This window comes from Sinohyriopsis cumingii, chromosome 1 (genome assembly GCF_028554795.1).
Source record: "Sinohyriopsis cumingii isolate HCF-2022 chromosome 1, ASM2855479v2, whole genome shotgun sequence".
Taxonomy (NCBI): Eukaryota; Metazoa; Mollusca; class Bivalvia; order Unionida; family Unionidae; genus Sinohyriopsis; species Sinohyriopsis cumingii.
The window spans coordinates 9,207,179-9,233,519 of NC_142961.1; positions in this window are offsets into that span (position 1 = coordinate 9,207,179).

Here is a 26,341-nt window from a genome sequence, read left to right on the forward strand (position 1 = left end):
CACACACACACTCACACACAGAGGGAAGAGGAAAAAACAAACCCCAAATATACTATCAACACAGAAGGGAGATAATACAAACCCCAAATAAACTATTCACACAAACGTACGCGAACGCATAAAAACCACAAATATACTATCAACACAGAAGGGAGATAATACAAACCCCAAATAAACTATCCACACAAACGTACGCGAACGCAAACAAACCCCAAATATGCTATCCACACTCGGGAGGAAGAAGAAAAAAAACAACCAAATATACGATCTACACAACGTACGCGAACAAACACACACACACATACACACACACACACAGAGGGAAGAGTCAAAAACAAACCCCAAATATACTATCAACACAGAAGGGAGATAATACAAACCCCAAATAAACTGTCCACACAAACGTACGCGAACGCATACAAACCACAAATATACTATCAACACAGAAGGGAGATAATACAAACCCCAAATAAACTATCCACACAAACGTATGCGAACGCATACAAACCCCAAATATGCTATCCACACTCGGGAGGAAGAAGAAAAAAACAACCAAATATACGATCTACACAACGTACGCGAACAAACACACACACACATACACACACACACAGAGGGAAGAGTCAAAAACAAACCCCAAATATACTATCAACACAGAAGGGAGATAATACAAACCCCAAATAAACTATCAACACAAACGTACGCGAACGCATACAAACCCCAAATATACTATTCACACAACGTCGCTAACGCATACAAACCCCAAATATGCTATCCACACTCGGGAGGAAGAAGAAAAAACAACCAAATATACGATCTACACAACGTACGCGAACACACACACACACACACACACACACACACACACACACTCACACACAGAGGGAAGAGGAAAAAACAAACCCCAAATATACTATCAACACAGAAGGGAGATCATACAAACCCCAAATAAACTATCCACACAAACGTACGCGAACGCATACAAACCACAAATATACTATCAACACAGAAGGGAGATAATACAAACCCCAAATAAACTATCCACACAAACGTACGCGAACGCATACAAACCCCAAATATACTATCAACACAGAAGGGAGATAATACAAACCCCAAATAAACTATCCACACAAACGTACGCGAACGCATGCAAACCCCAAATATGCTATCCACACTCGGGAGGAAGAAGAAAAAAACAACCAAATATACGATCTACACAACGCACGCGAACAAACACACACACACACACACATACACACACACACACAGAGGGAAGAGTCAAAAACAAACCCCAAATATACTATCAACACAGAAGGGAGATAATACAAACCCCAAATAAACTATCCACACAAACGTACGCGAACGCATACAAACCCCAAATATACTATTCACACAACGTCGCTAACGCATACAAACCCCAAATATGCTATCCACACTCGGGAGGAAGAAAAAAAAAACAACCAAATATACGATCTACACAACGTACGCGAACAAACACACACACACACATACAGACACACACAGAGGGAAGAGGCAAAAACAAACCCCAAATATACTATCAACACAGAAGGGAGATAATACAAACCCCAAATAAACTATCCACACAAACGTACGCGAACGATATACAAACCCCAAATATACTATCAACACAGAGTGAAGAAGAAAACGTTTTTTGAAAGCACCTAAGCCCTCACCTGCAATGACCAACTCTGCCAAACACCTACACCCCACCCCCACTCCCAACACTACAAAACCCATTTAACCCGTTATTTTATGGCATCAGTGTGTGATTTAGGAAACATCAAGACACAAAATGATGGATGAATAGACTGACTATTGTTTACCGACTTGCATGCCTAAAGAGCGTGCGTGAAGGAAAACATCCTTCCATTTCAATTCTAACTAAAACATGATCCAGAGGGATAGAGAGAGGTGAAAGAGCACAATTTCATAAAGTGTGAGTAAAAACAAAACACGCCATCCTTATTATACAATGTCAAGACCAAGAGACACTTACGTTTTCTTTCTGGTCTATTCTCTTTTAGAAGGTAGTATGAAATTTCACATTAGGGCCAACGCATCGGCTCACATTGTCAATTTTTCCATTTCCATGTCTTTACTGGCACAAGTTCTTCATCATCTTCAATTTCTTCTTCTTCTGAATCCCTCTTCTCTGTTTCGTCTTGTTTTTGTTTCTTCTCTTTTCTCGTAGGGCACTCTGAATTCCAGTGTCCTTTCTCCTGACAACGATATTAGGTATCTTGACTTTTGTCTCTCTTTCTTAGACGAAGCAGGTATTCTGGAGACAAATACCCATTTACCTTTGCAGATATAGGAAACTTCATTAGCACTTACACACTTTCGTATGACTCTCATCAAATCAACGATCAAAAGAGTAAGTTTTGTTGCCACTTTCGCATGTGAATTATGCTTTCGTATGACTTTTAGCAAATATTTGACCAGCAGGTCGATCTGTGCTGACTCTTCCATCTTCTTGATCGTTTGAGAGCGGAATGAATACTCTGACGCTAAGACACTCTCCTTATATACAGAGACCTGCTGCGTATGAAACCTAGTCAAATGTAATTTTGCAATAAGATGAAACGATTTCATTGAGGAAGTAAAAAGCAATGATGTACCGTATCGCCTCACACAAAACCTGAAGTGTTAGTTCAAATCCGTGTCAGCGATTTCGAAGACGACATAACTGAGCTTTAATCAATGCTCTCCAATTATGCCACAAAACCACGAGTCCTGATTCACGCCAAAAGAAATTTCGTTCGGTCCATAAAAAATAGTATCATATCTGAGAAACGCAAAAAGGAACTTCCAGAAAACTGAGAAAGACGGCTTACACCTACAACGTAAATGTATGAGTTCAAGTAGTGCGTAAAACTTAGTCAAATTAAATTTTTATAGTCAAGACGAAACGATCTCTTTTCGAACAAGAAAGCAGACACCAAGCGACAATGGCGATCCGTGTCACACAACACTTTTCAAAATGTATATTATCAGAGGTTTGTTCTAGCGATCTGCACGGTTAAATTAAATGTTGATGTATTTTGCAATAAGACGGACACAATTTCCATGGGATCGCCCATGGTACGAATGTTCGTGCATTAGTTTAATTTTTAAAAATATTTTTTTATATAAATCGCCTATAGGATAGACCCAGTAAAGCATGGCCATTCTCGTCACTGTCTGAATAGCTACTCAAGTCAATTCGAAGCGAACGCGGTAAGAAAATAAGTATAGCCAATGAAATGGCTTACAACGGGTGATGCATTGTTTTGTTCTAGGACTGTGTGGCATAATAATCCCTATGTTCTTGCGTTGTTACCATTACAGTGCAGACAGACTGAAATGTGAACTTACAAGCCCTCTTTGTGTGTGTTGTACCATTTCCTCTTACCACATCAAAATACTGAGCGTCACAGTATTGCTTCGCGTTTTCAAACTGACCATTTTTTTTATATCTCACTTAAACATTTCGACATAAACACTCACACTCACATCGGTAGAGTCAGAACAGACGTGTTACAGTATTGAGGGGCATGTTATCTTTTCGTTTTCAAACTAATACATTTGGGGCTTGTATGAAGTAAAGAACCGAAAGTACAGTGAAACTCAAGGATGATGACCCAATCTGTCTGTCTATTGATGCGTGTATTTACTTAAGAAGAAATATGACCTCTAAAACACAAAGAGATACGGCAAGCATGATTAGATCAAACACAACGATGTTTTCCTTCACGCCCGTGTAATTTAGAGTTTCAATCGTCTTTGAAGACAAACTTGGTCTCCTTTTGTAGTGCTTGAAATAATAAAAGAAACTGAAAAATCTTAAGCACTTTGCTATAGATAATTTCATCAACAGACTAAACAACATAAATACCGTTACAACAATAGAAAGCCTTAAATCTTCTATCAAAAAGAAATGCATGAAAAAAATTAAAGATTAACGATAACTAACCAATGAAACCGAATTTAACAAAGGCAATGACATGTGAAGAAATGCCTCTCACTTTGGAAAGGTAGGCGAATGTACTCTGTCATGCACCATCAACTTGAAAAAAATTATAAACAGAGAGAAACCTGAATTCAAAATTCAGTTGTTTCTTTTTCTTCAAAATTGTTTCGTTTCTTTTTTCTTTTTTTTGGAACAAATCTAAGCACTAATATAGAGTGGAAAAGGGAAAATGCACATACAAGCTTTGATATTTCTGAAAAAATGAGGGGATATTCCTAACGTTCATAACCACCTATATATGCTTGGACTTGTCTGTGACTTATCCACAAAACAAGATGTACATATTTCTGGTCAAGCTGCAAGTGTGTGCGTGTTTTTGAAAATGGTAAAAATGGGATATACAATTTTCTCGTGACACTTATAAAGTGAAGAGTCTGTGCAAGTGTCAAAAGCCAAAGTCATATAAGTTTTGTATTTTGTACGGCTTGTAAAGATTTCCACTTTAGAAAATGTGAAGTATCACAAGTTATTATCACAAACAGAAGTGGAACATAGGGGCTTGCAAGAAAGAAAATAACCCAGACAGTTGGTGTCATCAAGAGTGCTAGAGACGGTACCCGAACTTGCTTGCTTGCTTACTTGAATTAAAGTGATTTTCGCTCTAATGGAGCATGTATCACTGGTTTAATAACGCACCGCGTGATTTTTAATAACTCCTGGGAAGGAAAGAGAGCCTCATCCCCCCAGGCTTTTATGTACTCACAGACTACTTTTAAATTTAGCCAATCAGGTGTAGGACTAACTAGTCCTTAACAACCTGACTGAAAGGCTTTAAACATGAGTGGGAATTGTCTCACCACACACTCATTTTTCCGTCCGATCGTGGTAAAGGAGGAAAAAGGTGCTCAGCAAGACAGCCATGGATGTTAAGTACTCACCAAAACGCTAGCCCGTACTTATTTCAAATCAAGTCGTGTCACCAAAAAAGACGACGTGTACGACATCAAAGGCATTGTCAAACGCAGAATGCCTCAGTGCTAACTGGCTAGGTCTGCATTTCTTGCTCCCGCTGCTGTTGCGTATATTTCTTCCCTCCACACCGAGTTCTGGGCCTAATTCTTTAAATTTCGTTGTACCCGAACTTACATTATCCATATTATCACCAACAAAAAAAACAAAAAAAAAAAACGCACAGACCTAAAAGAAACACTCACTCACTTTTTACAGAACATTACTATTTTTAAAATTTTGATAAGCGACGGAAACGAACAACTTAGAGTCACACTTTCTAACCAAGATAAAGAAATCATGTGCTGATAGACTCACTTCTGTATTTTTTCTTCTAACTGACTAACATATCATAGGCAATGGAATGTTATTTCTTTTCGAGAGTATGGGGTAGCCCTGAAATTTTTGGGGGGAACTTGAAGCGATCGCCATAGCTTCAAGTTCCCCAAATTTTTGGGGGGAATTTTTAAAAAAATTTGGAGAACTTGAAGCTATGGCGATCGCTTCAAGTTCCCCCCAAAAATTTCAGGGCTACCCCATACTCTCGAAAAGAAATAACATTCCATTGCCTATGATATGTTAGTCAGTTAGAAGAAAAAATACAGAAGTGAGTCTATCAGCACATGATTTCTTTATCTTGGTTAGAAAGTGTGACTCTAAGTTGTTCGTTTCCGTCGCTTATCAAAATTTAAAAAATAGTAATGTTCTGTAAAAAGTGAGTGAGTGTTTCTTTTAGGTCTGTGCGTTTTTTTTTTTTTTGTTTTTTTTGTTGGTGATAATATGGATAATGTAAGTTCGGGTACAACGAAATTTAAAGAATTAGGCCCAGAACTCGGTGTGGAGGGAAGAAATATACGCAACAGCAGCGGGAGCAAGAAATGCAGACCTAGCCAGTTAGCACTGAGGCATTCTGCGTTTGACAATGCCTTTGATGTCGTACACGTCGTCTTTTTTGGTGACACGACTTGATTTGAAATAAGTACGGGCTAGCGTTTTGGTGAGTACTTAACATCCATGGCTGTCTTGCTGAGCACCTTTTTCCTCCTTTACCACGCTCGGACAGAAAAATGAGTGTGTGGTGAGACAATTCCCACTCATGTTTAAAGCCTTTCAGTCAGGTTGTTAAGAACTAGTTAGTCCTACACCTGATTGGCTAAATTTAAAAGTAGTCTGTGAGTACATAAAAGCCTGGGGGGATGAGGCTCTCTTTCCTTCCCAGGAGTTATTAAAAATCACGCGGTGCGTTATTAAACCAGTGATACATGCTCCATTAGAGCGAAAATCACTTTAATTCAAGTAAGCAAGCAAGCAAGTTCGGGTACCGTCTCTAGCACTCTTGATGACACCAACTGTCTGGGTTATTTTCTTTCTTGCAAGCCCCTATGTTCCACTTCTGTTTGTGATAATAACTTGTGATACTTCACATTTTCTAAAGTGGAAATCTTTACAAGCCGTACAAAATACAAAACTTATATGACTTTGGCTTTTGACACTTGCACAGACTCTTCACTTTATAAGTGTCACGAGAAAATTGTATATCCCATTTTTACCATTTTCAAAAACACGCACACACTTGCAGCTTGACCAGAAATATGTACATCTTGTTTTGTGGATAAGTCACAGACAAGTCCAAGCATATATAGGTGGTTATGAACGTTAGGAATATCCCCTCATTTTTTCAGAAATATCAAAGCTTGTATGTGCATTTTCCCTTTTCCACTCTATATTAGTGCTTAGATTTGTTCCAAAAAAAAGAAAAAAGAAACGAAACAATTTTGAAGAAAAAGAAACAACTGAATTTTGAATTCAGGTTTCTCTCTGTTTATAATTTTTTTCAAGTTGATGGTGCATGACAGAGTACATTCGCCTACCTTTCCAAAGTGAGAGGCATTTCTTCACATGTCATTGCCTTTGTTAAATTCGGTTTCATTGGTTAGTTATCGTTAATCTTTAATTTTTTTCATGCATTTCTTTTTGATAGAAGATTTAAGGCTTTCTATTGTTGTAACGGTATTTATGTTGTTTAGTCTGTTGATGAAATTATCTATAGCAAAGTGCTTAAGATTTTTCAGTTTCTTTTATTATTTCAAGCCCTACAAAAGGAGACCAAGTATGTCTTCAAAGACGATTGAAACTCTAAATTACACGGGCGTGAAGGAAAACATCGTTGTGTTTGATCTAATCATGCTTGCCGTATCTCTTTGTGTTTTAGAGGTCATATTTCTTCTTAAGTAAATACACGCATCAATAGACAGACAGATTGGGTCATCATCCTTGAGTTTCACTGTACTTTCGGTTCTTTACTTCATACAAGCCCCAAATGTATTAGTTTGAAAACGAAAAGATAACATGCCCCTCAATACTGTAACACGTCTGTTCTGACTCTACCGATGTGAGTGTGAGTGTTTATGTCGAAATGTTTAAGTGAGATATAAAAAAAATGGTCAGTTTGAAAACGCGAAGCAATACTGTGACGCTCAGTATTTTGATGTGGTAAGAGGAAATGGTACAACACACACAAAGAGGGCTTGTAAGTTCACATTTCAGTCTGTCTGCACTGTAATGGTAACAACGCAAGAACATAGGGATTATTATGCCACACAGTCCTAGAACAAAACAATGCATCACCCGTTGTAAGCCATTTCATTGGCTATACTTATTTTCTTACCGCGTTCGCTTCGAATTGACTTGAGTAGCTATTCAGACAGTGACGAGAATGGCCATGCTTTACTGGGTCTATCCTATAGGCGATTTATATAAAAAAATATTTTTAAAAATTAAACTAATGCACGAACATTCGTACCATGGGCGATCCCATGGAAATTGTGTCCGTCTTATTGCAAAATACATCAACATTTAATTTAACCGTGCAGATCGCTAGAACAAACCTCTGATAATATACATTTTGAAAAGTGTTGTGTGACACGGATCGCCATTGTCGCTTGGTGTCTGCTTTCTTGTTCGAAAAGAGATCGTTTCGTCTTGACTATAAAAATTTAATTTGACTAAGTTTTACGCACTACTTGAACTCATACATTTACGTTGTAGGTGTAAGCCGTCTTTCTCAGTTTTCTGGAAGTTCCTTTTTGCGTTTCTCAGATATGATACTATTTTTTATGGACCGAACGAAATTTCTTTTGGCGTGAATCAGGACTCGTGGTTTTGTGGCATAATTGGAGAGCATTGATTAAAGCTCAGTTATGTCGTCTTCGAAATCGCTGACACGGATTTGAACTAACACTTCAGGTTTTGTGTGAGGCGATACGGTACATCATTGCTTTTTACTTCCTCAATGAAATCGTTTCATCTTATTGCAAAATTACATTTGACTAGGTTTCATACGCAGCAGGTCTCTGTATATAAGGAGAGTGTCTTAGCGTCAGAGTATTCATTCCGCTCTCAAACGATCAAGAAGATGGAAGAGTCAGCACAGATCGACCTGCTGGTCAAATATTTGCTAAAAGTCATACGAAAGCATAATTCACATGCGAAAGTGGCAACAAAACTTACTCTTTTGATCGTTGATTTGATGAGAGTCATACGAAAGTGTGTAAGTGCTAATGAAGTTTCCTATATCTGCAAAGGTAAATGATGGGTATTTGTCTCCAGAATACCTGCTTCGTCTAAGAAAGAGAGACAAAAGTCAAGATACCTAATATCGTTGTCAGGAGAAAGGACACTGGAATTCAGAGTGCCCTACGAGAAAAGAGAAGAAACAAAAACAAGACGAAACAGAGAAGAGGGATTCAGAAGAAGAAGAAATTGAAGATGATGAAGAACTTGTGCCAGTAAAGACATGGAAATGGAAAAATTGACAATGTGAGCCGATGCGTTGGCCCTGATGTGAAATATCATACTACCTTCTAAAAGAGAATAGACCAGAAAGAAAACGTAAGTGTCTCTTGGTCTTGACATTGTATAATAAGGATGGCGTGTTTTGTTTTTACTCACACTTTATGAAATTGTGCTCTTTCACCTCTCTCTATCCCTCTGGATCATGTTTTAGTTAGAATTGAAATGGAAGGATGTTTTCCTTCACGCACGCTCTTTAGGCATGCAAGTCGGTAAACAATAGTCAGTCTATTCATCCATCATTTTGTGTCTTGATGTTTCCTAAATCACACACTGATGCCATAAAATAACGGGTTAAATGGGTTTTGTAGTGTTGGGAGTGGGGGTGGGGTGTAGGTGTTTGACAGAGTTGGTCATTGCAGGTGAGGGCTTAGGTGCTTTCAAAAAACTTTTTCTTCTTCACTCTGTGTTGATAGTATATTTCGGGTTTGTATGCGTTCGCGTACGTTTGTGTGGATAGTTTATTTGGGGTTTGTATTATCTCCCTTCTGTGTTGATAGTATATTTGGGGTTTGTTTTTGCCTCTTCCCTCTGTGTGTGTCTGTATGTGTGTGTGTGTGTGTTTGTTCGCGTACGTTGTGTAGATCGTATATTTGGTTGTTTTTTTTTTTCTTCCTCCCGAGTGTGGATAGCATATTTGGGGTTTGTATGCGTTAGCGACGTCGTGTGAATAGTATATTTGGGGTTTGTATGCGTTCGCGTACGTTTGTGTGGATAGTTTATTTGGGGTTTGTATTATCTCCCTTCTGTGTTGATAGTATATTTGGGGTTTGTTTTTTCCTCTTCCCTCTGTGTGTGAGTGTGTGTGTGTGTGTGTGTGTGTGTGTTCGCGTACGTTGTGTAGATCGTATATTTGGTTGTTTTTTCTTCTTCCTCCCGAGTGTGGATAGCATATTTGGGGTTTGTATGCGTTAGCGACGTTGTGTGAATAGTATATTTGGGGTTTGTATGCGTTCGCGTACGTTTGTGTTGATAGTTTATTTGGGGTTTGTATTATCTCCCTTCTGTGTTGATAGTATATTTGGGGTTTGTTTTTGACTCTTCCCTCTGTGTGTGTGTGTATGTGTGTGTGTGTGTGTGTGTTTGTTCGCGTACGTTGTGTAGATCGTATATTTGGTTGTTTTTTTCTTCTTCCTCCCGAGTGTGGATAGCATATTTGGGGTTTGCATGCGTTCGCGTACGTTTGTGTGGATAGTTTATTTGGGGTTTGTATTATCTCCCTTCTGTGTTGATAGTATATTTGGGGTTTGTATGCGTTCGCGTACGTTTGTGTGGATAGTTTATTTGGGGTTTGTATTATCTCCCTTCTGTGTTGATAGTATATTTGTGGTTTGTATGCGTTCGCGTACGTTTGTGTGGATAGTTTATTTGGGGTTTGTATTATCTCCCTTCTGTGTTGATAGTATATTTGGGGTTTGTTTTTTCCTCTTCCCTCTGTGTGTGTGTGTGTGTGTGTGTGTGTGTGTTCGCGTACGTTGTGTAGATCGTATATTTGGTTGTTTTTTCTTCTTCCTCCCGAGTGTGGATAGCATATTTGGGGTTTGTATGCGTTAGCGACGTTGTGTGAATAGTATATTTGGGGTATGTATGTGTTCGCGTACGTTTGTGTTGATAGTTTATTTGGGGTTTGTATTATCTCCCTTCTGTGTTGATAGTATATTTGGGGTTTGTTTTTGACTCTTCCCTCTGTGTGTGTGTGTGTATGTGTGTGTGTGTTTGTTCGCGTACGTTGTGTAGATCGTATATTTGGTTGTTTTTTTCTTCTTCCTCCCGAGTGTGGATAGCATATTTGGGGTTTGTATGCGTTAGCGACGTTGTGTGAATAGTATATTTGGGGTTTGTATGCGTTCGCGTACGTTTGTGTGGATAGTTTATTTGGGGTTTGTATTATCTCCCTTCTGTGTTGATAGTATATTTGGGGTTTGTATGCGTTCGCGTACGTTTGTGTGGATAGTTTATTTGGGGTTTGTATTATCTCCCTTCTGTGTTGATAGTATATTTGTGGTTTGTATGCGTTCGCGTACGTTTGTGTGGATAGTTTATTTGAGGTTTGTATTATCTCCCTTCTGTGTTGATAGTATATTTGGGGTTTGTTTTTTCCTCTTCCCTCTGTGTGTGAGTGTGTGTATGTGTGTGTGTGTGTGTGTGTTCGTGTACGTTGTGTAGATCGTATATTTGGTTGTTTTTTCTTCTTCCTCCCGAGTGTGGATATCATATTTGGGGTTTGTATGCGTTAGCGACGTTGTGTGAATAGTATATTTGGGGTTTGTATGCGTTCGCGTACGTTTGTGTTGATAGTTTATTTGGGGTTTGTGTTATCTCCCTTCTGTATTGATAGTATATTTGGGGTTTGTTTTTTCCTCTTCCCTCTGTGTGTGTGTGTGTGTGTGTGTGTGTGCGCGTATGTCTGCGCGCGTACGTTGTGTGTGTGTGTGTGTGTGTGTGTGTGTGTGTATTGGTCTCTGTTTGTCCCTATAAAAACTCACTTTATCCCTATCAGATACACTCTACCTACCTACCTGCAGTAGCGTGTATTCAGGTCAGCCACTTGCAACACTGTTGACATTTATCCCCTAGTGTTCAGTACAGTGACGTCACTGACGCTGGAAATTGTGAGACTATAAATATCGACTTGGGGATTTCCACATTTTGTAGCTATACATATATACTAGAATTCATAAACAGGAACGTCACTCAAGCTGAGGCTATAAAAAGATAGTGGGATTTTCCAAAGGAAAAACCCACAAGTTGGAGCTATAAATAGATAGTGGGATTTCATAGGAATTTCAGCTGATTATAGATACATAGGTATTTATTCACGATCGTCACAGAAGTTGATATTGTAAGTAGTTACTAATTTTATCCATTTTAGTCTAAACCATTGTAACTTAATTTTCGGGGATATGTTTATTTTCCTTTAAATTCTGGGACAATTTCGTTATTTTAGCGTTACTTTTAGTCACATCCATTTTGTCGTTGAGCATTTCCTTGATTATAGCTATTTATAGCATCATTACAATTATGCAAATTTTTGAAAACCCCAGCAAGATTTCAGGTCTTGGTAATGCTTTATATATAAATCTCACGCTTGTACTAGTGTATGTATGTCTCTGTCTCTGTTGTGTTTTACCCTCTACCATCATTGTCCCTAGACAATCCCACCATGTTCAATTTCCCTTGACGCTAGACAGTCCCACGATTTTTCTCCATATTCAATTCCCCTTGACGCTAGACAGTCCCACGATTTATTCCCATGTTAAATTCCCCTTGTACGTAGAGTGACCCACGATTTTTCGCCATGTTAAATTCCCCTTGTACGTAGAGTGTCCCACGATTTTTCGCCATGTTAAATTTCCATTGTACGTAGAGTGTCCCAGGGGTCCCTGTAATGCTAATTCCCATTGTACGTAGGGTATCCCACTTAACTACTCATATATGATATGTTGGCTCTCTCCAAGGCATATATTTATGTTGCAGCATATGTGTTAATCCATTCACTTGTCATGGTCTCCAATTGTACAGCCAATCTGAAGGTAATATACTTTCTTAACCATAGTGGTTATTCTTTTGTGATGCAAAATTCACTTCACCATGAACGTAGCACAAGTTATTTGCATTGTCCACACAAGTGCGAGGCATTGCTGCTCACTTTCGCTAAACAGAAATGTGTTCCTTTGCAAACTCAAACACTGATCAGTAAGAGAGTACGACACTATCTTTTCTAGAGCTAATATAGGGCAATTTGTTCTGCATGATGCTATTAACATCATGTATGACGCAATACCATCTTCAGATTGCATCATTCATTGTTTTTCCTAAAATGCAAGTACAGGAAGTAGATGTATTGTAATCAGTTCTAGTGTAAATTGAGATCCCTTCCCTATCCTTGATTTACTAGTTAAATTGGTGCTGATTCATTTAACATACGTGAAACGTAAATATTGATGATATAAACAACATTTAAAGCTTATATAATTTTCGTATTTCCTATTTCAGAAACACACCATCAATTATAATGAAAACGTATGTCTGACAAAAATGTTTACACAATTGTTCTAAACTTGTTTGTTATACAATAATGGAAAAGGTGATTTTAAATCAAAATAATTGGAAACTCAGCCTCATCTGTACACTAGGTTTACATCTGACAGCTTTTATTTGCAAGCAATTGACTGATCGTTATATCCACTGTCCCAATAATTATTTATATGCATGGGAAAGACTGGAAGAAACATTTGAATCTTCACGTTACTCGTGACTAACACTTACATACACTAACCTACACACACACACACACACACACACATATATATATATATATATATATATATATATATATATATATATATATATATATATATAGTCATGCGCCTATTGTAGGTTTGTAGGAAAGGAGAGGCAAATTCACATACTTTATGACATCGTGCTTAAATCATGTTGACAAATTAATTATTTCCACAATCATGGATTTCTTTGGATATCAAAGTCAATTCTTTTAATTGACAAGGAAGCAGGGTATATTCAGATTTTATGTACTTAAAGCTTTATGGAGTTTGAGGTAAAATAATAATATTTTTTTTTTATTTTAAAGATTTGCATATTATATAATGAACCATGAAAATATCAAAGACATTATTTCTGCTATTAAAAAACAAGAAGAAAACGGAATTAACATATCTGATGAACTAAATCCTGAAAAAATATCTGATTTTGAAACGTTAAAAGAACTTAAAAATGAAAATAAGTATGTTCTATCATCTCAATATAAGTTCATAAAGCGGATTCAGGGAGCTATGTTTCAGTCACTGGCTATGGTGAACGATGATCAAGTAAATGCATTTATTCCTCTTTCTGTTGCAATAGAAAAGATCAGGTCGGAATTATCCAGCGAATACGAAACAAACAAAAAAAAACAACCGGTACCCGCATAAGATACTTAAGAAAAAAATTATGTCAGCGGGTAACGACTGAGTAGTAATATAATTTCCCTCACTGTATATCACATCAGAATTAATTTACAAATATTTGTATAATTTTCAGTACCAATTACCCCATCAGAATTAGCAAACTGATTGATTTGTATACTTTTGAGTAGCAACCACCCCCATCAGAATTAGCACACTGATTGATTTGCATACTTTTCCGTACCAATGACCCAATCAGATTGATTCACAAAAAAATAAAATATTTCAGAATAATAATAAAAATATTTTAGAATAATAATACAATATTTTTTTTGGTAGTATTTTTTGGAAAACTGATTAATTTGGATAATTTTCAGTACCAATTACCCCATCAGAATTAGCAAACTGATTGATTTGTGTAATTTTCAGTACCAACCACCCCATCAGACTGTACAAAATTGATTAATTTATCCCATCAGTGATTATATTTATTTATTTTTTTTTAAGTTGGTCGAGTTTAATACAGGAGTGTGTATAATTTAGAATCTGATCTCGATAATATGTTCTCGGCGAAGCTCATCTAACCGTTCTCGCTTCCGTATTCATCAATAACTAAATTGCTCTGTGTTTTGAAAACACTGTTCTGATGGCGTTTTTCAAGTGTATAAAAAACAATCACGTGCTGGTACATTATATAACATTTACTGGATTAATTAAGATTTCACATACAGATTTATCACAAGCTCTTCTCCACGCATGTCAATTAAGCGACTAAGGTGGTCTGTGAGCTTAAAATTTATTCTAGTTCACATATTATTGTGACACCGCAGATACACAGGATTAGTTAGTTCTTGCACGATTAAACTTCCAGGGGGAACTTGTGGTGTAAATGTATATAGGATGTATCCTTGTTGAGCCTGATTTGATTTTCCGAGGTCTATTTGATAGCTGCCATCGACTACATCACAAACCAGATTGACCACAATCATGCTGGTTATATTAACGATTCCCGGAGAAACGTGTCTGCCGCCGCCATGTGGATCATTATTATGTCTTAGAACAGTTGGAGGTGGGGCTAGTTTTCTCCACGCATTGAATATTTTAGGGAAGTTTTCGTTGATAAGATCATTGAGTGATTTTGCTAGTTCTTCAGCTTTAATCCCTGGTATTACAAATGTTGGTAATTATTGTTCAGTTATTTTGTAATGATTGAGAAACCATTCTTTAGCGTTATAATTATCGGTGGTGATATTTCAGGCCAACCTAGTACGGATCTTATCGTGGATTGATAAATATCAACGGCATAATCAGGAGAATGTATCTCAACCGTCGAGGACAGCGTCGGTTCATGAACGGTAATTGATATTTTTGCTTCTTTTCCGGTTATTGATTTTATTCTACGTTGAAATTCTTCATTGATTTGTTCGATCTCATAACTACCAGTGGGTATTCCAACATTTATCCAGTCAGGAGTACCATCTGGTTTGTTCTTGTTAGCAAATACAAGCGAATTATTTGCTGGTGTACCATTAAATGATTTTGATCTGATATTTGGCCAGCTGTAATATACCCGTACTTGAGCTAATGCTATTTCTTTTACTGGAATTGCAGTAGGAAAGTTAATACTAAATTCAAGATTAGTTGAACTTACCGAGATCATCGTTATCTTTGGCGGAGTTGTGTTAGTCACGATCTGCTGGAGTAATTCTGTCATTATTAGTACTTGTATCTTTAATACCGATACCTTCGTGATATATTTTAGTCATCATTGAAAACGCGACATCAGATATAATTCCATCACTGAGACTCGCTGATAACAACGAGGATAACTTCGAGTATGCGACCGTCGCTGTATGCAATCTTATCATGTAATCAGATAATTTTTCATTCATGCAGGTGCATATTTTTTTGTGATGATATTAAGCACACCTGCAATAGTTGTTGCTGCTGAAATACAAATAGTTACGGCTGCTGGTGCCATCATTGTCACCGCTGATATAACACCTGCTCCAGCAGCAACAGCGGATACTGAATAAACAATCACATCAACGATAACTAATCGTCGTCGATATTTTTGTACTTTTACTGTATATTGTTCGACTCGATCTTTTAATGCTGCCTGCCATTCACGCGCTTGATTGTATCTGTATTGTGCACCGTCCATATATTTTTATGCAGTAACCAATTGAGGTGTTTCAGCTACAAATTCCAAACACCATCAGTAAGATGTTGAGTCTAATATCTTATCATCTGATTCCAGGATAAATATTTCTTCGGTTCCGCTATTTAATATAACAGATGCAACTCCGGAAAACCTATCCGTTGAATGACGCCATGGATACGTTGTAAATTTCTCAAATCGCGCACCACTGAACACAAACAACCTGTACACACCAGTAACTGTTGCGGTATATTTGATGGTTTTATTTTGCTGCGACCATGTTGCGAATCCCGATGATACAGTGCATACGATGTTTGTGATATGTCCGGGAGTTATTCCGGCTGGAATTTTAATCAAATTGGTTTCATTAACGATCTCAGGAATCCCGCTACGATGTCCTGCTGTGTTCATTTGATCGTGTCGATGTTCGTCTTGATATCAGAAAGTTTCATGTCAACGGAATGCGGAGTGCCGAAGAATTCTTCTGCGTTTCTTTGATGGTTTCTGCGAAATCTTTCAAAAGCGCCCACGTGAACGTCATACTCGACCCGCAACGTGGACAATTTACTATCTACGTTGTCGACGTATTTTTTTGTTGCTGCATCTTCGTCGGATGTTGGATCCCTTAAAACTACTATTTTATTTACGTTCATGCTGAGTTCACCCGTCATTTTGTCACCGGTATTTTTCACGCGATCAGCAGCGCTTCTTGCAATTTCATCTCTGATGGTTGTAAACGATACACTTGAATCTCTGATTCTACCACCGTCAGTAAACACAGGAATATTATCTATAGCTGCACCAAGTACTCGTCGAACTATATCATTCCATCTGATGTTGCTCGTTTTTAGTTTACCATATCGATCTTGAAAAATATCGACCTCATCTGGATCAACTCCAGCCAGGCTCATGATATCAGCGAGTTCATCTTTAGTCGCATACATCGACAGATCAACATCGCCGGATTTTCTCTTAATGCGGGAAGATCTTCTTCCGTAAATATCAACCATTATATATGATCCAAGATCTATTCAAAACGCTTTACGCGCAACGAATCGGTTGCCTGTATAATCATGCACAACTTTATGTGGCGGTTTAGATGATTTTGATATAGCGTCGAGTACATTAATTACTTCACGGCCGCATATTGGCGGATCTGTCATTGTTTGTGTGGGTAGCGTTGAATACCAAACTTTGGAACCTCTGGTTCTTGCGTGGAGTGGTGCGAGCGACATACTTGATAAATTCAGGAGGTGGAGCTAACCCGTATGAATCGAAATAAACAATTCCACGTGGATCAACCGCGTATGATACCCAATGAGTACCGGGTCCTGAAGTCGAGTCTAGATTAATAATACCTGTTTCGAGTTTGTTTGGTTGTTTTGGTAATTGATCTCGCATAAAAACACCTCTAAAGGCTTTTATTTTTAATCGTTTAGCAGCATCAAGTAAATCAAAATTTGATGCTGGAACATCTAACGTGGGAGCCTCAGACCGCTTCCCCAGCGAGATCCCTGTAATCTTAGACCGCGTCCCTTTTTTTTGCTATATCGTCCACCAGCTGCTTTCTTTAGAGCCATTCCAGCAGCTGTTCCAACAGCACCTAACGCAGCTGCTTTTTCTACGGCTGGAGCGGCAGCAGCTATTAACGCTGGAATAGCCGCAAGAAGTGGAAATATACCACCCGTTTTAACCATGTCTTTGATGGCGCTCGGAGAAAGACGTAATTGAAATCCAGTTTTTGATTCTAGGGCTTTATTGAAATGTTTAATCTGATTATTTGTCAGCGATAATTTGTTTGGACCACCACCCATCTGATTTCGTTTTAGTGATATTTTAGTTCCGCATTTGCTGGTGGTTTTTGATTCAAGCTTTTTGACCTGACCGGGGGTCAGAGTAACATTAACATGACTATACGACATTTTTATATAAATAATATTTTTCAGAATCATTAAAGATTTTCCACTGGTGCATCAACGACTCTCATTCGACCACTACCACCTTCAAGTAACATGGCTTTATCGCTGAGTATGACCGCGATTGCTCTATAATTAGCACCACCTGTATTCAATGTTGCTTTAAGATGTACATCAACGACAGATTGTTTTGATAGATCAAGATGTTCCAGTGAAAAATAATAAATCGGATACAAAGTTCTGAAATCATATTGTGATATTTGCAATCCAGTATCAACATTTTGATCACGTCCCATGAATGACATTAAACGATGATATGCACGTCCTATACGATTCTGTTCATAATTTAGTTGTATATTTTCTGTTGGTTCTTGTTGTCCGTTTATCCGGAAAGAAATATCTGTGATACCTAGTTTATCAAATATCAGATGAGAGTGAACTTGTGAGCTTAATCGATTAGTTTCCTGAAACGCAACAAAAATATGTCGTGGTGCAGAAACACCCTGTTGTGATGCTATATGCCATGTGAACTGACCGTTAACGTTAGTTTGCATACTATCTGTGCTTGTTGTTAACCATGACAATAAGGATTTACCACCAGTGTCCATGAAAGAAATTAATTGTTGTTCTACTGCGATCGTTGGAGTCATTACCGGCATCCACAGTGAAAGTTTAGACAATATTACTTTACCAGCATCACCAACAGGTCTCCACAGAGCATCGTTATCATCACCTTTTCGCACAAGAACAACCGTGTGTCTAGCTCCAAGAATAATCTTTCTAAAATTTCTACAAAATCCAAAAATATGCGATAGTGGAATTGCACATGAAAATCTTATATTGTCTCCTAGTAACATACTTCTACGTGCTGCAAATCCCAGGTTGAAATTTTTGCTAGAACAATGAACCACTGGGGCCACATCAGCATCAGCGTTATTGGCAAAATTTCTTGGTCGTCTTATATTATACGGATCGCTTTCAGGGCTATTGGAGTTATCTTTCACAAACATCATTGTAGGACCTGCTGATCTTGTATAATCATCAGAATATCTTGCTAATCCTATTATTGTTGTAGCAACGTCTACATCTTTCTGAATCGATTCAATATTTGTTCCATCGATCATATAAGTGGCGCTATCAAACAACGCCATAATCCCATTGTTGACAAAACCAACTTTTACTGCACCTCCATAATTAGTGTCATCCGTTTTTATAATTGTACCTTCTACCTCAAGAAAAGCCTCAGCGGGTAAAAAGTATCTACTTGTATCATGAACTTGTAGTTCAATTCTTCCACGTTGATCTGGTATTCGTGCCTCATAAGAATAAAACTGATAATCACGTACCGATTCATCTTTAAGGACAGGTGCCTCCATATCAAATGCTTCATCGGATTCACGTTTAAACATTTTATTATAATTATTTTCGTCTAACACGAAAACCGTGTTTGGACACTCCACTTCCTGATATCATGCTTGAAATATTATTTCCTGATTCACTGAGTCTTTGATCTATCAAATTTGATGTTATATTTCTTTCTGCCTCTTCAGATAATTCCGCTAGTTTTTGATTTGCAGCCTGATTTATTATTTTACTTACGTCTGCGGGCATAATTTCAGTACTTGCCAGTTTCACTGGTGGTTGTTGTTTTCGTCGCAATAATCGTGCTAGTCTTTCTTTGATTGCCGAGAACACCTTACCAGCAACATTGACAATTGCTCCAGGAGCTTTATCACGAACAATATCGATAGCTTTCATCGATATTTATTTTGCAATAGGTGCTGCTTTTGGAGCTATCCTTGTGAATAATCCCCGCACAACATCACCAAGCCCATCTCCGTAAGTAGCTCCGTAGATTGGTAATCGTGAGTTCACCGCTTTGACATGTACAGGTTTACGATGATTATTATGTATGATCATTTTTTTATTTACCATTTATCTAACAATTAGTCAACAACAAGTTCATCGATAAGTTCTCGGTAAACTCCGATATCCATGATACCACCTTGAAATAATCGCCGACAAATATCAGCTGCTTCATTAATTATTTCTGGTGAATTATTTCCGGCACGTTTTCCTTCTATGAGAACGTCTAACCGTGACACGTCATTGAGGATATTATCAGGACAAATAAAATTATTTCCTTCTGATGTAGTCAGGAACCCACTTCCTACAGCGCTTGGAGGATCATCGTCAGGATGTCTTTCTTTACCCAGTGAACGTAATTTCTCCTGTTGTTTAGTTTCTATATCTCTAAATATTTCTTCTTCTTGTTTCCATTTTCTTCTGCTTTTTGCTTCATTTCCTTTGCCATCTGCTTCCTTTTCTCTCTAGATGGTTTTAACATCAATTGCTGTTGTTCTATTTGTTGTAAAGGTGGAGGAAGTTGATACTGGGCGAGTTGTTCTTGTTGTTTCAGTCTCTCTCTATAAAGTCTTTTTACTTCTTCATTAATAATTTTATATTTTTGACCTCTAGCTTGTTTTTTGTTGTAATATACGCGATATATATATATATATTTAATAAGATTATCATCATTTACGTTTTCATAATGGGGTTTTAAAATACTAGATTTATTAAATATACTATTTAATATTGCTTCGGGTAATTGTTCTTCTTTAGTATTTCTAATTTCTTCAACAACACCCCCCTAAATTTTGCAATCAGTTCTAAGTTTTTTTCTACTAGTTCGGGTTCAGGTGCATGTTCTTTATGCACATCGACAACTTCAGTACGAAGTTTTCCAATACTTTCAAGTATTTCCTCACCAACAGGTGGAGGTTGAGCCGCAGCTATTTCCCTAGCTATGCCAGGTGGAAGATCTCGTAAAATCTTCTTTGTCTGTTTAGTTCTTCTTGCTATTTTTTCAGTTTGTTCTGATGTTTGTTTTGATACCGGAAGAAGATCTTCTTTGATGACAGCTGTAACCATTTCAGTAGCTGCAGTGACGGGTTTAAACAGTTTTTTAGTTTCTTCTTCGTACTCAACTTGTGTTTCTTGCTGCGCTTGTAGATTTTTTTCTAATGGAGTCTCTGACAGGAAGAAATTTTTTAATTGCTTCTAATCGTTCTCGTGCCATTCTTGCAGTATGAGATTCTGGATGTACCATTATTTTAAGTATAACAATTTTTTAATTGATATCAGCAGAGAGGGTGTAAATTTAATTAAACAGATATCATTAATATAATGAACAACTGTGCGTCGTTAATTCAAGGAACAACAGATAAATGCAATAAAAGGTGTCGTGGAGAATATTGTAAAAAACATAAATATATTTTAAAGAAAAAGCCTCATGCTGGTTCACGAAGTTGTGTTGGATGTAACAACGGCGTTAGAGGATTATATCAGATTTGTAAAAATTGCGGTGGAGATCGATACAGAAGTTTGATGAACTAGTACAGAAAAAGAAAGAACATAAATCCAAAAATAGAAAAACCACCATCAGAACTTGAATATTACTTCAAGAACAAAACAAAAGATTCCCATGATTCAAATGAAGATTCCCATGATTCAGATGATGACTCCCATGATTGATAGCAGCAGAGAGGGTTCGTCTACAATTCTGTTTGGGACAAACAATAATCGTAGACGAGGTATTGACCTTTATGAAGGGTCACTGTTTTTTTTTTGGTCTAAACACAAGGGTGACCATTCCCTTAAGTGGTCTGTTCACCCTCTCTGCTGCTGTACAATATTAGATGACCAAGAAACTTTGCCAACAACAATGACGCTGATGAGTGGCCGGTGGTTCATGGTGGTAATGCAAATTACAATTTAGGTTTTCATACGCGTAAATTAATGTTGAGCGGAGATAGTAGAAAATTTTCTTGTGCCATTCCACTGTCGCATATCTTTGGATTTTGCCGAGATGTCAGAAAGGTAATTTTCGGAGCAAAACATACCGTCGTGCTTGTTAGAAAAAATGACGATAATGATGCTTTATGGCGAGAAGCTGGTGATGCTGGTAAAGTATTAATAACAAAACTATCACTGTGGATGCCGGTAATGACTCCTGCAATTACTGAAGAACAAAGACTGCTTTCTTTTATGGATCAAGGTGGTAAAGTGTTGTTATCGTGGCTTACAACAACCACAGATAGTATTCAAAGTAACATCAATGGTTTATTTACATGGCATATAGCATCACAGCAGGGGGTTTCCGCGCCGCGACATATTTTCATTGCTCTTCAAAATATTGCACGAGTAAACTCACAAACACATTCGCATATGATATTTGATCAACTTGGTATCACTGACGTTTCTCTGAGAATAAACGGACATCAAGAACCATCTGAGAACATACTGTTAAATTTTGGTAATAATCATGTTGCACGTGCATATCAACGATTGACGAAATATCTAGCGCGCGATCTAAATATCGACAATGGTTTGCAAATATCACAATTGGATTTTATATCTCATTATCCAATCTATTACTTCTCGTTAGAGCATCTTGATTTAACCAGACAGTCTGTCGTTGATATTCACTTTCGGGCTACCGTAAATAGAGACGTAGGAGCTATAGCTAATTACAGAGCAATCGCGGTCATACTTTCCGATAAAGCAATGTTGCTTGAAGGTGCTGGCGGCCTAATGATATTCGCTGATGCACCAGTAGAAAACTTGTAGTTTTCCGAAAATATGTAGCATTGCTAAAAGCAATGCAATTAGATCAATCTCGTATTAAATAAATTGTCATACAGTCATGTTAATGTCACTCTGACTCCTGGTCAGGTGAAGAAATTACAATCGAAGAACGCGAGCACATCTGGGACAAAAATAACACTAAAACACGATCAGCTAATAGGCGGTCCAAACAAACTGTCATTAACTAAAACCCAACTAAAACATTTCAATAAAGCAAAGCAAGCAACAACTGAACTCAACTTGATCCCTCTCCTGCCGCGTTCAAAGATATGGTTAAAACCGGTGGCATATTTCCTCTTCTCGCCGCGATACCAACACTGATAGCTGCTGCTGCCCCCGCAGTCGCCAAAGCCGCTGAGTTAGGAGCAGTTGGAACAGCTGCTGGAATGGCATTAAAGAAAGCCACAGGGAAAGGTTACAAAAAAAGGGGAGATCCGCTCGCGGATCAGGGCTAAGACTTCCAGGAACTCCACCCTCATGGTACCCAAAACGGTTCTGAAAACCGCTGGTTTTCTACCGATGTCAAATTTTGATTTGCTTGATGCTGTTAAACAATTAAATATAAAAAATTTCAGAGGCATCTTTATGCGAGATCAATTACCAACACGACCGAATAATCCAGAAACCGGAATTATTAATCTCGATAACAGCGATGGTCCAGGAACTCACTGGGTTGCTTACGCGATCGATCCACGTGGAATTATCTATTTTGATTCGTACGGGCTAGCACCGCCAGTTGAATTTCTTCGATATACAAAAAACATCCCGACAAAGGTTTGGTATTCAACGTTGCCAACACAAACACTGACCGATCCTCCGATATGTGGCCGTGAAGTATTAAATGTTCTTAATGCGATCTCGAAATCAAAGATTTCTCCTCACAAAATCGTGCACGAGTATACTATGGGTCGATTTAAACAGTTTCCTATCAAATAATGGTTGATATTTACGGAAGATCTCTTCTCGAAACAAAGACAAACAAACGCGCCGATGTGGATTTATCAAAATATGCGACCAAAGATGAAATCGATAATCTTTTAAGTCTGACCGGGATAGACCCAGATGAGGTTGTTATTTTTCAGGACCGGCACGGAAAACTAAAAACCAGAGATATCAAATGGCATGAAATAATTCATAGGGTTATTGGAGCCATTCCGGGTAACATCCCTGTGTTCACCGACAGCGTAAAAATCAGAGATTCGCTGATATCAATCGCGTCGCTTCGAGATGACACACAAAAAGCTGCAGGGGGACGTGTAGCGAAGACCTGTGATACAATGACAGGTGAACTCAGCATGAACAGTAAAAAAATAACTGTTTTAAGAGGTCCAACATCCCCGGAAGATGCCGCAAACAAACAATATGTAGACACCGTTGACGGTAAACTAACCACGTTGCGGGACGAGTATGATGTTCACGTGGGCGTGTTTACAAGACTTCGAAGAAACTTCGCAAAAACCGATGATGCCACGGATAAGTTCTTTGGGGTTCCTCCAGTCATCGACATAAAACTTTCTGAAGTCAAGACCAACATTGACACGATCAAACAAACACAGCAGGATATCGTATCGGGTATTCCTGATATCGTTAACAAAACCAGTCTGATTAAAGTCCCCACTGGAGTTACCCCGGGGCATATCACCAACATCGTATACACGGTATCATCGGGATTCGCAACATGGTCCAAACAAAATAATACTATCAAATATACAGCAACAGCCACTGGCGTGTATAGACTGTCTGTGTTCAGTGCCGCTAAATTTGAGATTTTTACAATAACATATCCCTGGAGAAGCCATTCCACTGACAAGTATTCCGGGGTTGTGACTATCATATTAAACAAGGGAACAGAAGAGGATTTTATGTTGATAGCAGCTGATGAGACATTAACCGCAACATCTTACTGGTGGTGTTTGGAATTTGTAGCTGAAACGCCTCAATTGGTTACCGCGTAAAATAATAAAATGAAATCAGCATCAACGACAACATTAAGTGCGCAGCAATATAGATATGATCAAGTACGCGAATGGCAGTCAACGCTAAAAGATACTATTGACAAATGCGCAATAAAGATAAAAAAATACAAACGGCGTGTAACTGTATTAGACACAATAGTGTATTCGGTGTCCGCGGTAGTTGCATCTACTGGGGTGCTATTATCAGCGCTGACACCAGTGACAACTGCAATCGCGATTACAATTACAGTTTCAACATCAGCGACAATTGCAGGAGTTGCTAATATTATTGCGAAAAAATATCCTCGTGCGCGGTAACAAAATTGCACGAGTATGAAAAGTTAAACAGCGCTGCCACAAGCACCTACTCGAAATTGTCCTCGTTGATATCATCCAGCCTTGACGATACAACAATATCTGATTCCGAATTCGCCGAAATGGCAAAGATGTATGAAGACTACACTGGTCATTTGAAGCGACAAAAGATAAATAATGACGGAATTACTTCAGCAGATAGTCGCAAATACAAGCCCGGCGCGAACATCTTTGTTAACAGTAACATCAACTAAGCCAGAATTCAGTATTAATTTTCCAACTCCGATTCCAGTAAGCGAAATCGCGTTAGCACAATTACGAGCATATCACAGTTGGCCCAATATCAGATCAAAATCGTTTGGTGGATTGCCAGCAAATAATTCGTTTGTGTTTGCATATAAAAATAAACCCGATGGCACGCCAGACTGAAATGTCATTGGGTTACCGACCGGGTCTTATCAAATCGAAGAAATCAGTGATGAATTACAACGTCGAATAAAAAATATCACAACAAAGGAATCCAAAATAGAAATAACTGTTCATGAGCCAACGCTGTCTTCTGCGATCGAAATAAACACCTCAGACTACGCCGTGGATATATACAATAGTTCGATCAGAACAGTGTTAGGATGGCCTGAAGTTGCTCCACTGGCACAACCAATACTACCAGCGCCAGTGAATCTGATTATGTCACTGATAAACAATCATATCACGAAGTTGATCCATCGTACAAGCAAGACCTACTTGACATAAAAGGATCAAAGTTGCCTGGGTTTATATTTCTCAGCAAGGATGATATAGTATGGTCTCCCGTAGGAAGAGGTTATGCGCTTAGTTTAAGTATATTTATTAATCATTTTAAAAACATTAATCAAGAACATGAAACACAACTAACGCGACTACGGCAACATTTCCAGGAACATCTTTTTGATATAACAAGTTCACGCGTTGAAATCATTAAACAAATTGAAATATTAAATCAGCTTGTATCAGACATGGAATATTATCACCGGCGATTAATTCAAGCAATAATTAACGATGAAACTCTTGTCAATAAACAACGATTTCTTGATTATTACAAAATAACAGAAGCTGAATTTTCAAATTATAAATTCCCCTGGTACAACGCTGACAAACTAAAAAAAATCCACCACCAAAATCATCGATGAGTTCTTTGACGACATACTTACACGGTACAGAAAAACACTACCGGAGCCAACTATCCTCAGACACAATAATAACCCCGAAGGGCAAGGCCGTCATGTATCCCCGGCATCGTAAATATAACTTCAGTGGTCGCGGTCAATCTTGAGTGTGATGTCATCGATGGCAGTTACAGCACAGATACGACAGTATCAAATCAAGCCCAGCAAGGATTTATTCTTTATTCATTTACTCCGAAAGAACCACCTGGATTTCTGATTGTGCAAGAGCCAATCAACCCGGTCTATCTACGATGTCATAATCCATGGCTGACCAGAATAAATTTCACACTGACAGACCAGTCTGGGAATCCCCTTGATTTACGGAATGAAACACTACATATTAGTCTCCTGGTGAAATCCTGAGGATTTCCAAGTCCTAAAAATCTTCGATTTTCGGGACTTTCATCG